General features: G+C 42.9%; 2 protein-coding genes and 1 pseudogene across 8 annotated transcripts in view; all 3 read right to left on the bottom strand.

Annotated features, from left to right (window-relative positions):
* ATG7 (autophagy related 7) overlaps positions 1-14,720 on the bottom strand; it is a 333,153-nt gene that overhangs the window by 256,497 nt on the left and 61,936 nt on the right. Inside the window, exon 1 of one of the 4 annotated variants that reach the window (XM_068559081.1) lies at positions 10,880-10,956. The exons of the other annotated variants lie outside the window; for them this stretch is intronic. The gene's annotated coding sequence lies outside the window, so the exon portion shown is untranslated. Of the gene's footprint in view, positions 1-10,879; positions 10,957-14,720 lie in introns of those variants that run through there. 4 annotated transcript variants of the gene reach the window in all.
* The window catches only part of HRH1 (histamine receptor H1), an 84,440-nt gene that overhangs the window by 7,783 nt on the left and 61,937 nt on the right, over positions 1-14,720 (bottom strand). Inside the window, exon 1 of one of the 4 annotated variants that reach the window (XM_068559091.1) lies at positions 1,660-1,728. The exons of 2 other annotated variants lie outside the window; for them this stretch is intronic. The gene's annotated coding sequence lies outside the window, so the exon portion shown is untranslated. Of the gene's footprint in view, positions 1-1,659; positions 1,729-10,879; positions 10,951-14,720 lie in introns of those variants that run through there. One more of the 4 variants, XM_068559088.1, reaches the window with a different exon arrangement.
* On the bottom strand, positions 11,250-11,969 carry LOC137773965 (serine/threonine/tyrosine-interacting protein pseudogene; annotated as a pseudogene).

Raw genomic sequence — 14,720 nt, forward strand, 5'->3', positions numbered from 1 at the left:
TCTTTCCTCATCGCCTTGAGGAAATTCCTCTCTTTTCTTATTTCTCTTTTTTCTCTTTGCCTCATACACACAGAGGAAAACAAATAATTTTTTTCATTGTGCATATATACTATTTATCATTCCACAGTTCTATTTGACAGAAAATGATTTGTTTTTATATAAAAATCTATGTATTTTTTTTCCTTTTTGATTAAAAAACAAGTTTTCTTGATTGAACTGAGATCACTGAAATGAAAATTAGTGTGAAATTGTTTAGTGGTGAAGTCTACTGCTGTCTGCAACTTACTTGAAATTAATCAAAAAGTAAGTTGGATGGATGATTGGTTAGAAGAATGGATAAATGAATAGATATATGATAAAGCAAAAAGAGCAAAATGTTAATTTATGACCTGGGTGGTAGATATATGGGTGTTCACTGTACAATGCTTCTAACTTTTCTATTTCATTGATACTTTTCATAATAAAATGTGGGAGAATATATAATAGATGAACAACAAGGTCCTACTGTATAGCACAGGGAATGATATTCACTATCCTGTAATAAACGATAATGGAAAAGAATATGAAAAAGAATATGTATTTATATGTATAACTGGATCACTTTGCCATAAACTAGAAACTAACACAACATTATAAATCAACTATACTTCAATTTTAAAAAAGGTAATATGTTGGAGAAAATTAATACAGCATAAGTTTATCTTCCTCACTTAACTATCACTATAAGCTCCCATTCTTTATCACATTTTCTCCTTCATAGCTTCAGCATGTTATTTTGCATAAAGCTAAAAGCAGAAAAAAGATCAAGAAATATTTGTTAAGTGAATAAATAAGTGAGCGAGAGGCAGAGTTCTCTGAAATATCTCAGCTCAGAACTTATTCATTCAACAGATATTTACTGGTGAAAGGTTCCTTTTCAGCTCAGTGATGTGTTTTAGGAGCAAGAAAACCCACTTTTGTTCTCTGAAACCACGCAATTCAGAAGAAAGATTCCTGGAAACACAAGTGCAGCACCCACGTTGCTAGAGCAGCATGTGGAACTGCTGCTGGGGGCCTGGTGGGTCCCACTGGGAGTGAGGCCAAGAGGGCAGCAGGGGCGGCCACATCTGCATCTCCTGCATGTCCCACTCAGGACCCGCTGCATAATTTGCAGGCCCCAGTGCAAAATGACAAACTAAAAAATTATTAATCATTTCAAGACGGAGGCAGCAGAACATTGAACCAAGCGTGGGGCCCTCCTGAGTGCAGGACCTGTGTGACTGCCATTCTGATCTCTCTTCTCTCACCCAGACACTGAAAAGGCTCCACTCAGTGACACAGCTAATGTAAGGCACTTTCCTCTCCCTTGGGGATCTGCGTTCCTTGGAACGATCCATGAACAGTTTTCCTTCTCTAAATGCCAGAGGGATGCCAGGCACTCCAGCAGAGGGTGGAAGGTATCTGAGGACACAGATTCTCATTTCACCCCATGCTGCATAGGATGCCACACTCCCCTTGGGCTGCCCAGAGCCCATGGGGCTCTGAGGTGTCCTCTCTGGGGTCAAGGTCGAGCCTACAGAGAGGATGTGCCCCGGGGAGAGAGAACTGAACCTAAGGAGGAACTTGGGACAGGGCATTTTGAGAAGAAAGAACCAGGGCACCAAGGGGTCTTTATAGTACCATGTCCCTCAAGGAGCGGGTCCTGGAAGAGAGAGTTCTCAGCCGGCTCTGCCACTCGATGGGTTGTGTGGAGCCTGGGAAAACAGCCAGATCTCCAATTTCCTCACCTGTAAAGTAGGGAAAATAGTATCACCTCCCTCCCGGGGCTGTTGGGAGCCTCAGTTGAGACAATGGGGTGGGAGAGCTCTGCTAACCCCCCGTGATGACAACTTGGTGACAAGCAGAAATGGATCCTTTCTCTCTAAGAGGCTCACGTACACAAGCAAGCCATCATTTTTGAGTTAAGGCAGTGGCTCCATTCCAAAACCAGGGAACTTCCCTGGTGGTCCAGTGGTTAAGACTCTGAGCTCCCAAAACAGGTGGCCCGGGTTCGAGCCCTGGTCAGGGAACTAGATCCCGCATGCCGCAACTAAGAGACTGCACGCGCCGCAACTAAAGATCCCACATGCTGCAACGAAGATCCTGCATGCCGCAACTAAGACCCGGTGCAGCCAGGGGGCGGGGGGGGGGGGGGGGAGACCATGCTTATTCAAAAAAAAAAAATTTGCTGCAGTGGAATTTTTACTAGAGTGATTACAAGTCTAATCCAATCTGGTCCATGTGCCAGCAAATAAACAAAGGTAGCCAACAGTCCATCCACAGCCTGGGAGCGACGCCTGTGGCAGCTAAGATGGTAAGTCAAGCTCTGGGCTTTTCAGATATCGGTTATCTGAAGCCCATAGCGAGGTCTTCTGATGATCCCAAGGTACAGAGGAGGAAACGGTGAGCTCAGGCTCAGAGGGGTGAAGCAACTTACTCAAGGTCACACAGCTAGAAGTGGTTGGTGAAGCCAAGATTCAAAACTAGGTCTAACTCAGCATTTTTCAACCTTCGCTCTACTGACATTTTGAGCTGGATAATTCTTTGCTGCGAAGGGGTGTCCTGTGCATGGCTGGATGTCTAGCAGCATCCCTGGCTTCTACTCAGTAGATGCCAGTAGCACCCTCCCCCCATTCCCAGACATGACAACCAAAAATATCTCTAGACATTTCCAGATATCCACTGGGAAGCAAAATGATCCGTAGTTGAGAATCACTGATCTAACTTAAGTATATGCCAAAGAAAACAGCTTTCAGCTCAAAGTAAGGAAGGAGTTTCTAAAAATAGATGTTATCTAACAGTGCAATGAATTGCCTCGAGAGATACTAAGCGCCCCATCACGGGAGGTATCCAAGAAGAGGTGGCTCTGGCTCCATATTAGAAATACTCCTGCTTTCTCAGTGGCAACTGTTGGTTTTAGATAAAAGGGGTTGATGGGCAGGAATTTCTGTTGACAGCCAGGAAGGGAAGGCAAGAGGAACTGGAGGATTTGGAGAGATACTACCAGGAAATGAGGCTCCCGGTGGCCTCACCCTCTCCACTTTCCTTCTCATTTCAGCAATGCTCGTCCACGGAAGGCTTGGAGCTCATTTGGGTAGTAGAATAGTGCAGCAGTTAAGAAGCCAGGCTTTGTAAATCAGCAAACCTCTGCTCTCATCCCGCTTCTGCCCTAATTAGCTGGGCAAGATATTTCACTTCAAGAAGCTTCAGTACTCCTCACCTCTAAAATGGGGATAAACACCTAGCACAGAGCCTGCCATATAAGAAGTGCTCATTTAAAAGCGGCTGTTGTGTTTTCTTCCATTTCTCGGTGAGTGACACACCGACCCCACAGCCAGCCCCGTTGAGCTCAGAAGAATCATCCTTGACCTCTCCCTGTTTTTCACTATGGCAGAAACTGCTAATAGTTTCCCAATATCAGTTCTCTTCTATTTAGAAATAGACTTCTGTTATTTAACTGAAAACATGGCTGCCTGGAATAAAGACTACATTTCCCAGGCTCCATTGTGGCTGGGTATGACCATGTGACTAAGTTCCAATGAAATGGAAATGGAAATGTAGTTTGCAACTTCCAGAAAGCAACCCTAAAGGGAGGATGTGTTCTTTTCTTTGGCTCTTCATTCTTCCAGCTGGCTGGAATGTTGACAGGATGAATAGAGCTTAAGCAGCCATCTTGGGACCATGCGGAAGAGGCTCAAAATGAGGAAGGTGAAGCAGTAATTTGGAAGGAGTTGAGGTCCCTGATGATCACGGAGCTGCCGTACCAGCCAGAACCACATCTGGATTAGCTCGGCTTTTCTATCATGCACACCCAAACCGAATCCTAACTGATACACTGCCCCTGACTTCAAGGAATTTGTCAATTAGGATGAGAATAAAGGCAAAAGATAAACAAGCAGCATCAGAAAAATTAAATTAAAAATTCTACAATGCAACTGGGACAAGTGTGATAACTGAGGTAAGATCAAAGCAGGTGGCAGGACAGGGGAGGGAGGAACAACCTCTCCCAAGGTACAGTGGGAATGTCAAGAAGGACATCACAGAATGGGTGATGTGTGACTGGGCTTTAAAGGATGAGTAGAAGTTTGCAGGGAGCAAAGAGGAATTTAAGGATGAGTAAAAGAAAGAATAAATGTACAGAGCTGAGTTCGAGGAGCTGGGAGGGAATTGCTGGAAGTGACTGGAGCACAGAATGAGGAGTCTGGAGATGCAGGTTGGGGCCTAGGTATAAGCATTCACTTTTACCCTCTATGCCTTTGCCTGTGCTGTTTCCCCTGCCTGGAGCACCCTCTTGCCTTGAAGCTCTTAGCTGCTCCTCTTTCTGTGTTCCACAACAGTTCTAACACTCCCCTTTACATCAGCTATCTTATCATTCTTTCTTTACTTGGTTCTCTCCAACTACAAGGGGGTACCTCTAGGACATGGAGTGTGCCCACTGTTTCTGAAGGTCAACACCCAGGGCCATAAAGGGGACACTCCCTCCTTGACGGTAGGGGCCACACCTTTTCCTCGCTGCCATTCTCCTGTGCTGGCACACGATAGATGCTCAAAAGAAGTTTACTGGATGAGCTCTGAAAAAAAGACACACACGGATAAAGCACAGCAGAAGACACAGGAAGTAGGACCTAAATGCAGAAGGTGTGCGCATATTTTTCACAGGGATCTTTAAACCAACAGAAATTTGAGATAAGATTTGTCCTATTGATGAGTATTAATACCTTCCAGCAAACTTTCTTACGTTTTCTCGGAAACCTCTGGAAATTCCTTTCATGTTAATCCAAAACATGAATAAAGATCTATGCACAAAAATGCTTACTGCAACATTATTCATGGTAGGAAATAAAAGGAAATAATCTAACATTTGGGAACTACACATATTATGGGATAGCTACAGTCATCGATAATCACATTTATGGGGCACCAGTAATGATATGGGAAAATGCTTATGATGAAATTAAATTTACAACAGACACTGTTTGTACAATGATGTCAACTCTATTAACAGGCTTAGAGAGACAGTGAGTCTCTGCTATGTTATGTTAACAGTGGTTTCCTCGGGGTAGTAAATGATGTTTATCATCTTTGGTATTTTCCAAGATTTCAACAACGAAGACATCTTAGTTTTATAATAGGGAGAATAAGAACTAACTGCACTCCTTTTAGAAAACAAAATAAAATAGATTTATTCCACTGGAAAAAAATTTTTTTAATGTCTTCCACATCCTTAGAACATCTTTTATTTTCTTTAGTAAAAAGTGAGAGTTTGGGATTCCTTTCTTGATACATTCTAAACTGCCTCACCCATCACTCCCCATTCCAAACTGCTCTGCCCTCTGCCCCATTTGCATTGGACGGTTATTGTGGTCAAGTAAGCCAGAACATTAAATTCTTTGCTCTAATTCTAAGAAAGAGATGCCATGCACGAGGGGGCCCCAAGGACTGCATATTCTCATCGAGTCTGTCCCGGATATCATTTCCATAAAACACCCAGGTTTATCAATGCCACTGGCAGTGGTGCAGAGAACTGAATGCAAATAGCAAAATTCCGTTAGGAGCCCAGTGCTGCGGGAATGTGGCTGACTCGGAATCTAGGGCAATGCTGGGCCCGCAGTTTGCTTCTGGGTAAGACACAAGAGGCAGATGACCTTGTGGGCAGGCAGTGGCCCTGAAGATTTTTCAGGGGTGGGTGGAGGTACATATTCAAATGTCTACAGAGTCAGGCAGGAAAAGTTAGTAAGAACAGAGGACTGTGTGTGGAGCACGACAGAGTGATGGGGACTGGGGCAACCAGGAGAGGATATCCTTTGTCTAAAGAGGACAGCTGCCACTCAGATGCCACCAACTGCAGCAGGCCCAGATCTGCCTAATTTTAAAATGAAGCCTAAAAACTGGATTTTCGCATGAAATCTTTTAGTTTTTAAACGTTGTCAATTAGTCAGTTGTTTCATTTGTTTCCTTGGACACTTAAACACAGGTCAAGCAAAAACACATTTGGGGGATCTGACCTGTGAGCCTGAACTGGAAGTGTGAATCTAGTTCACAGGGGATCCAGGGTGCTGAATATGAGATAATGACCCTGGAGAGACACCTTTGGGGTATTTGCCCAGCTCACACCAAGCCTCCTCTCTGAGAACCCCCACCCACATAGGGATGGGCCCTGGCAGCCAAAGTCACATCATGTAAACTCGACGCCTAGGCACACGTGACTGGACCAAAGGTTGTCTTCTGATCCCAAATGGGCCAATCAGTCCAATTCTTCTTCCAGAAAACTGGAATCAGAGTTGTGCAGTCAAGATAGTCTGTTGGTCTCGTGAACTGAAGTGACAGGGAAGTGAGGGCTGAGGCTGCCGCTGGGGGGCAGTGTTGCTCACCTCCAGGCAGAAGGAGAGGAGGTGACAGAAGGCAGCAGACAAATGCAATAATGCACGTGCTAGAATAGCTGATATCTCCGTGCACAAAGATGAACTTAGACCTTTCCCTCACACCATACACAAAGATTAACCCAATACAGACCAAAGTCCTAAATGTAAGAGCCAAACCTCTTAAAAATTTTAGAAGAAAGAAAAGAAAATCTTTATGACCTTGAGTTAGCCAAAGATTTCTTAGACACAACACCAAAGGCACAACCAATAAAGGAAAAAAATTGCTAAACTGGACTTCATCACAACTAAAAAAATTCCCTAAGAAACTGCAAAGCTACAGAATGGGAGAAAATGTTTGTATATAATATATTTGATAGATCATATATCTGACATATCCAGAGTATATAAGGAACTCTTATAACTCGATAATAAGAAGACAAATAACCCAATGTAAAAATGGGAAAAGGATTTGAATAGATATTTCACCAAAGAAGATATAGAAATGGCTCACAAGCGCATGAAAAGATGTTCAACATCGTTAGTCATTAGGGAAATGCAAATCGAAACCATGATGAGCTACCACAGCACACCCACCAGGATGACTATAATTTTAAACGACAGACAGTAATAAATACTGATGAGGATGTAGAGAAACTAGAAGCCTCAGATACTATTGCTGGGAATGTAAAATGGAACAGCCACTGTGGAAAGTCTGGCAGTTCCTTAACAGTTAAACATGGTTACCAGATGGTTCTGCGATTCCATATCTAGACATATGCCCAAGAGAACTGAAGATATATGTCCAAGTATTTGTGTGTGACTATTTCTAGCTCTATTCATAACAGCCAAAAAGTGAAAACAACCCAAATGTCTATCAACTGGTGAGTGGATAATCAAAATATGATATATCCATATATTATTTGTCAATAAAAGGAACAAAGTACTAATCCATGCTATAATACAGATGAACTGCCAAAACATCATGCTAAATGAAAGAATCCAGACACAAAAGGTCACATACTGTAGGATTCCATTTATATGAAATGTCCAGAATAGGCAAATCCATAGAGATAAAAAGTGGATTAGTGGTTGCCTAGGGTTTTTTATTAGTGGTTGACTAGGGATGGGAACGGAAGGAGTCTTTGGAAGTGTTGACAACGTTCTAAAATTGGATTCTGATGATGACTGTATAACTCTGTACATTTGCTAAAAATAATTGAATTGTACGATTCACTTAGAATGGGTGAACTTCATGGCATGTAAATTATACCTCAATAAAGTTGTTTAAAAAGAAATTCAGTGGTCCAGGAAAGAAGCTGCCTGGGTTTCCAGATCTGTCTGTCTGTTTTAAAAATCTATTTTGGTGCACTAGTGTTGCACCCCAAAATACCTACCACAGGATTTTTTTTTTTAAGGAAATAAAGACTTGTTAGACAAAGAAGGATGAAACTAAAGGTGGGTCCTAAAGAACCACTATAGTTGGGCCACAGTTTTGACTCTGAGTTTCCCAGGAGCCACAGCAAAGAGGAAAACGGGATCAATTACAAGATTCTAGTGTCATTTAAATGAAAGCAAACTAGTTGCTTAGCAGAAGGACAACTTTAGCTGGTACTAGGTTTTAGACAAAATATATCTCATGGTTTCTTTATAAAGGAAGCAGAGTGGAATGCTACACATAACTTCGTAGTTAATCATCAGAAGTGGAAATACGGAAATGGTTTAGCTACATCATTCCTTTCTTGGTGTACCTCTATGGTTTTCTCTCCTTGTATAATTTGGTTTAAGAGTTTTGGAAGGTTGGACTTGCTTGATTGTTTGTCTGCCCCTTCCATCCCCCACCCCTGGTGTGACAGGCTGGGATTTTTTTAATTAGGTACAGGAAAGGGAAGCTGAAGGTTAATCATCACTAAATGGCCAAGAAAAGAAGTATAAAAAGTCCAGCTCCATTATCCCTTATCCTCTGGCCTAGAAAAGCAATGGAGAAACAGAAAAGTAATATTTCAAAGACTTTCTACATACCTGCACTGGGCTGGGAGGTTTTCCTCAGGTAATCCTCACAGTGCTGGTAACCTCATAAGAAAGGAATCAGTCTCGCCCCCATTTTAGAGATGTGCAAACAGAGACTTCTGCAGTTTCTTGGTTGCCCTGCACTAAGCTCCAAGGGTGACTGAAGAGCAAGTTTCATTTAAAGGCCCTAGTGATACCCACCTGCTAAGACATTTGAATGAGCTGCAGACACCCCCCTCCCCACCCTCACTAACCCTCCTTTTCACTACAGTGAGAAAGAGAGGAAAGCGAATAAATGCTTTAAATAATGATTTCATGGAACTGGAAATATGAACATCCATGCTGACATGAGTCAAGGACGCAGCAAACATGGTACCAGGCCCAGCACATGCACACGTATCATTTCAGGACATGAAAAATGCTTTCTTTCTGTTCCAAATCCCTGGAGATTAAGCTGTGAGAAAGGCTTTTCAAAGATCAAAGTTATCCAGACTGTCCTCTTCTTAAGAAAAAAAATTTACGATACTGAAGTAAATAAAAGAGCTAGCAGAAGAGAAAGGAGAGGCAGACGTGGTGTTTACAAGCGAGAGCTCCCAGGTGATCAGGACTTTCTTTAATGTCTCTTCGTCCTTCAATCAGGTGACCGGGTGCCTGGCTGTGCAGGGGCCACCCCAACCCCACACCAGGGCTCTTCAGCGCCACCAGCTGGTCAAGCCCTCCCACTGGTTCGAGGGCCAGACTTGTCAGTGACAAGTATGTACTGGGGTACAGGTGTGTGTGTGAAACAGTCTGGCTGCTGGTTCCATTCTGCCATTCATTCCATTCACTCATCCATCCATCCATCTATCTACCCACCCATTCTCCCCCTTCCTTCCATCCATCCATCCATCCGTCTGTCCAAAAAGTCCATGTATCAAGGGATCAGGTACAAATGTTATGACAGGTGAAGGATAAACACAATCCCTGTCCTCATGGAGCTTACAGCCTATACCAGTGGTTCTCAACCTTGGCCTGGAGAGCTTTTAAAACATACCAAGATCCTGGGAAGCTTTTACAACATACTAAGACATCTGCTTCAAGGAAGACGGGGTACAGGTACTTCCCCCTTTTCTTCCGCTAAGTACAATTAGAAAACCCTGGACATCACATTTAAAATAAACATACGATGACTCTGAAAAATGGACAGGCAAAGGCACACTAGTTATTCTTTGGACTTCTTTGGAATCCAGGACCCAAAGAATGACACAGCAATGAGTCCCATGGGTTTTCATTTGGCCAAATATATCTGAGACTTTGAGCTAAAACAGTTGGCAACTCAAAACACCAAAGGGCACAGACCAAAAAAAAAGCCACAATAAAAGCCTGCTGTGTCTAGACAAAAACACAGGAAAGGTGCAGGCCAGGAAAATAGAAAACTTCTAGACAATAACTGCTCTACTGCAGCCAAACACCACAGAAAACACTGGAGCCCTGTTCCCATCCTCGCCAGCAAAGGCTGAGTGGGGAGCCAAGATTTCTACCCTTGTCAGGCTATATGACAAGGTGACCCCCCCCCACTGGGGTGGTGTCCCTACAATCCCTAGTAGGGACTTTCATCCCCATCAGGTGGAGACAAGCCCTGCATCCACCTCCACAGTGCAAGTGGAGGCACATCAACCCCTCCCAGCCAGGGAGTTATCCCTGGGGGCCTGGTGGGGAGCCAGAACTCCTCCCCACCCACCCCACTTAACAGTAATGAAGACCCCCTCCCCCTTCAACTGTCACAGAAGTCAAGTGGGGAACCTGGACTTCTATTCCCACCTGGAAGTAATGAGCCAGTGATGACAGAGACGTTCAGATGCCGAGATGACAGAGACGTTCGGATTATCTGACAAATATTTTAAAGTAATCAACATAAAAATACTCAATGTCCAAATAGGAACATGTTTGAAACAAATGAAAAAGTAACAAGTCCCAGCAAAGAAACAGAAGATAAAAAGAAGAACCACGTGGAAATTTTTGAACTGAAAAATCTAATAACTGAAAAAAAAACAAACCCTCAATGGAAGGGTTCAACATCAGGATGGAGGAAGCTGAGGAAAGAATCAATGAACTAGAAGACAGAACAATAGAAATTACCAAATCTGAACATCAGAAGAAAAAGAGACTGAAAAAAACCAAAAAACAAAAACCAAAACAAAACAAAAAACCCATAGTCCCAGGGACCTGCGGGACAGTAACAAAAGAGCTAACATTCCTGTAATCATAGTCTTGGAAGTTGATGAAAAATAGGGTGGGGATGAAAAGATACTTGAAGACATAATGGCTGAAAACTTCCTAAATTTGACAAGAGACATAAACCTACAGAATCAAGAAGGTAAATGAACCTCAAACAGGATAACCTCCCACCCCCCAAAAAAAAACACCCACACCAAAACACATAATAATTAAACCTCTGAAAATTAAAGACAAAGAAAGAAATCTTGAAAGCTACCAGTGAAAAAACATCTTACCATAATAAGAATGACAGCAGATTTCTCCTCAGAAAATACGGAGATGGGCAGGAAGTGACACAATGCTTCTCAGATGCTGAAAGAAAAGAACTGTCAACCCAGAATCTTACACTCAATGAAAATATCCTTAAGGAATAAAGGAAAGTCAATACATTCTCATATGAAGAACCTGTACAGGAGTTTTACGCTGAAAACTACAAAACGCTAATGAAAGAAATAAAAGATCTAAATAAATGGAGAGATACACATGTCCACAGCTTAGAAGATTCATAGTAAATAAGTAAGCATAGTAAATAAGTCAGTTCTCCTCAAATTGATGTTCAGATTTAATGCAATTTCTTTTTTTTTTTTTCTATTGCAGAAGTCCGACATCTTAAAATGTTGCTCAACAAGTTGCAGAGAAACATGTCTGGAAGCAACATATAATTGAAAAGAAACTACTTGTGTTTTTACCATTTTACATTATTACTGTCTGTAGTATTTTCTCCTTCCCAAACAGAAATTCACATCCTCTATACTGTTGCTCTTGAATCAGCCATTCTGCGCAGTCGCCACTTGCATGTTTCCAAAATCATCTTCTTCTTCATGTGTTCTCTTCAAACTGCCTGTGGTGCCAGAATGAACAGATAACGACCTTTCTGTCTGAAGTGGTGACATCATCTGTATTGTTAATTTCGCTAGGTAGATGGCTTCATATTCCTGAAGCTGATGGACAAATCCAGCATTAGGATTAATACAAAATCTTCTTTCTTGAATGTAAGCAAATGCATCTCTCCTGGAGATCCCTGCATTCCCATGGACAAGCACTTTTCCTCCACTTTGTAAGCTCCCATCAATAAATTCTTTAGTCATGGGGAAAAAACGTATTATATTTTCAACTGGATTATCTGCAAAATCCAAGACTAAATATCTGAATAATTGTTGAAAGTTGGGTTTAATAAAGTTTGCTTCAATATTTTGTCTTATACATATTATATGAGTTAGTCCATGTTTCTGTAGTATAGGTAGCTTGCTTTTCATGGCAGAAGAATATGGGCCTAAAAATAATCCAGGCAAAATTTCCTGCATCTCTCGTCTCATAGGGTAGGTCCACTCCCATATGATCACCACTCAGATGAAGATTTCCATCATCCCAGAAAGTTCCCTCATTCTTCTTCTCAGTCAATATCTCCTGTTTTCAGAGGTGACCACTGACTTCCATCACTACAGATTTTAGTTTTGTCTGTTCTGGAACTTCATGTAAATGGAATCATACAGCAGTACTATTTTATGTCTGGTTTATCTCACTCAGCCCAATGTCCGTGAGATCCATCCATGTTGTTGTGTATGTCAGTAGTTTGTTCCTTTTCACTGCTGTGCAGTACACTATTGTATAAATATTCCACAATTTACTCATCTCCTTTCGGTGGAGATTTAAATAGCTTCCAGGTTTTGGCAATTATGAATAAAGGTGCAATGAAAACTCTTTTCTATGCTCTTTGGTGGACATATGCATTCATTGCTCTTGGATATATAAGTGGCAATGGAATGACTAAATCACAGAGTAGGCCTATATTTGGCTTTACTAGACACTGTCAAAAGTTTTAGAAGAGCAATTTACACTCCCACCAGGAATGTATGGGAGTTCTTCTAGTTGTTCCACATCCTCATGATGGCCTTAATTTTAAATGGCACGGCACATGAGACAAAGCCTAGGACCTGCTCAAAGTCAGATCATGACCAAAAAGCTGGGACCCCCCAAAGGGCAACACCCTCAGTGAAAGATAAAGTGGAGGGAGTGGGGCCTCACTTCATCCCCATAAAAATGAGTACTCTTGCCTTTCCTAGCTTTGGTTCTGAGTAGGTGGTGGTGGTGGTAGTAGTGGGGTGGGGTCTTCCTAACCAATCTGGTCTTCACTCAGGTTTGGCATTAGAATGCAATTATCTTTGTGAGGCCAAGTGAAAATTTAATGTCAAGTGGTCCTGGGTAAATAGTGTCCATGGGTTCCTGGGAGAAGCAAATGCATTTTCTCTCTGGAGGAACATACCCTAAACCTCGGCGTCTTCTTTGCACTGTGGGAGCGAGGGGAACTCCAGCTTCACGTCCTCCATGGTCCCGGCCCCGCGGGCTTGTGGGTGGGGTGGGGTGGGGTGGGGTGGGAGTGGGAGTTACCCGCCGGCCCAACACTCGGGCTGGCAGTGGCGGTGAAAGGAAGGAGGGAGGGTAGACTGGAGGAGTGACGGGGAGGCAGCAGGCTTACAACTAACACATGCAGACTAAAGGGTCCCAGCGACTCCGGCGGCGGCGGTGGCGGCGACGACAGCCGGGAAGAGGAGGGCTGGGCGGCTCGTGCCCGGCCGCCATGCTGCTGCCGCCTCCCCCCCTCCACGCCGAGTCTCCTAATGCAATTTCTATCCAGATCTCAGCAAGATGTCTTACAGAGAAGGACAAGACTATTCTAAAATCTATATGGAAAGGCAAAGGAACTAGAAATAGCTAAAATAATCTTAAACAAGAAAAATAAAATGGAAGAAATCAGTCTATGTGATTTCAAGACTTATTATATAGCTACAGTAATCAAGACTGTGGTATCAGTGGAGAATAATGGAACATCATTGTTTACTATTGTCTCCTTCTGGGCCTACTTCAGAGCCTGCCTGGAACAAAGTAGGTGAGAAGGATGAAAAGGGAGGGGGTGTGTGTGGAAAGGTTGATAAAGAAGATAGGAAGAAAAGAGAAAGGAAGGGAGGAAGGTGGGAACAAAGCGAGGGAAGGATGGAGGGAGGGAGGGACACAGAGAGGGAGGAAGGGAGTTATTGATGAACTTCTATTTATTGTACAAAACCCATCTTAAAAGTTCCTTCCTCTTTGAAGCTTTCCCATATCATTTAGCCACCTCTAAGCATTCCTTCCTCTGGGATCCCACAGTATTGTTTCCATATCTCTATCAAGGCATTTAAATCTCTGTCTTCTACTGAAGGAATAAATGAATGAATGAATGAAATCAGGTCTCCTTCATTAGACTGATCCTTACAAGGGCAGAGGCAATATGATATTCACTTATAATTCAGCACTTAGCCCAATGGTTTTCAACCTTGGCTACACGTTGGACTCACACGGGGAGCTTTAAAAAAATACTAATGCCTAGGTCCCACCCTTGGACACGATTCTGATTTAATTGGTCTGGAGTGTGGTCTGGGTCTTAGGATTTTCAAAAACTCTCCCGGTGCAGCCAAGATTTCGAACAATTGTCCTAACCCAAAGCAGAGTGGTAGGAGGAGCTCAGTAAATGATGAATGAGTAAATGGAGGAATCCTGCCTTTAGCACATAAGAGTCCTGGCTCAACAAGACCGTTTTCAGGGTTTCACGTGATGCTAATTCATTAATATATTCAGGAACTATTAATTAAGCAATAACGCGGTACCAGGTGTTACGCAAGGCCAAGCTGCTGGAGATGCAAACATGACTAAGGCGCCCACTTCTCCCCCTCGTTCCAAAGTGCTTTAGGGAATGCTGGGCTGGGTCCGAGTCCATCCAGGAACTTTCTGTCTTCCTGATTAACTGGCCAGTCCACAGCCGTCACCTCCCGAGTGACTGACAGCAAACCTTACTTCGGGCTGTTTCCTTCGGCAAATGTAAGCACAGACTCTATTCACTCCCAGTGGGAGAGTTCCTGGAGGGTGTGTGTGAGTCAAGAGACCAAAAAAAAAGTGTTTCTCTCTAGACTTCTCCAAACCCTTCAGAAGACAAAGGCAAGTCTCAAGGGGCAGACCAAAGTCCCGTGCTGCTCAAATAAATTTCTTTCTGGGTGTGTATTTACACAAAGACAATCCAGGGCCTTAGGCTATGATTAAGATCTT

Source organism: Eschrichtius robustus, chromosome 12, assembly GCF_028021215.1.
Source record: "Eschrichtius robustus isolate mEscRob2 chromosome 12, mEscRob2.pri, whole genome shotgun sequence".
NCBI lineage: Eukaryota > Metazoa > Chordata > Mammalia > Artiodactyla > Eschrichtiidae > Eschrichtius > Eschrichtius robustus.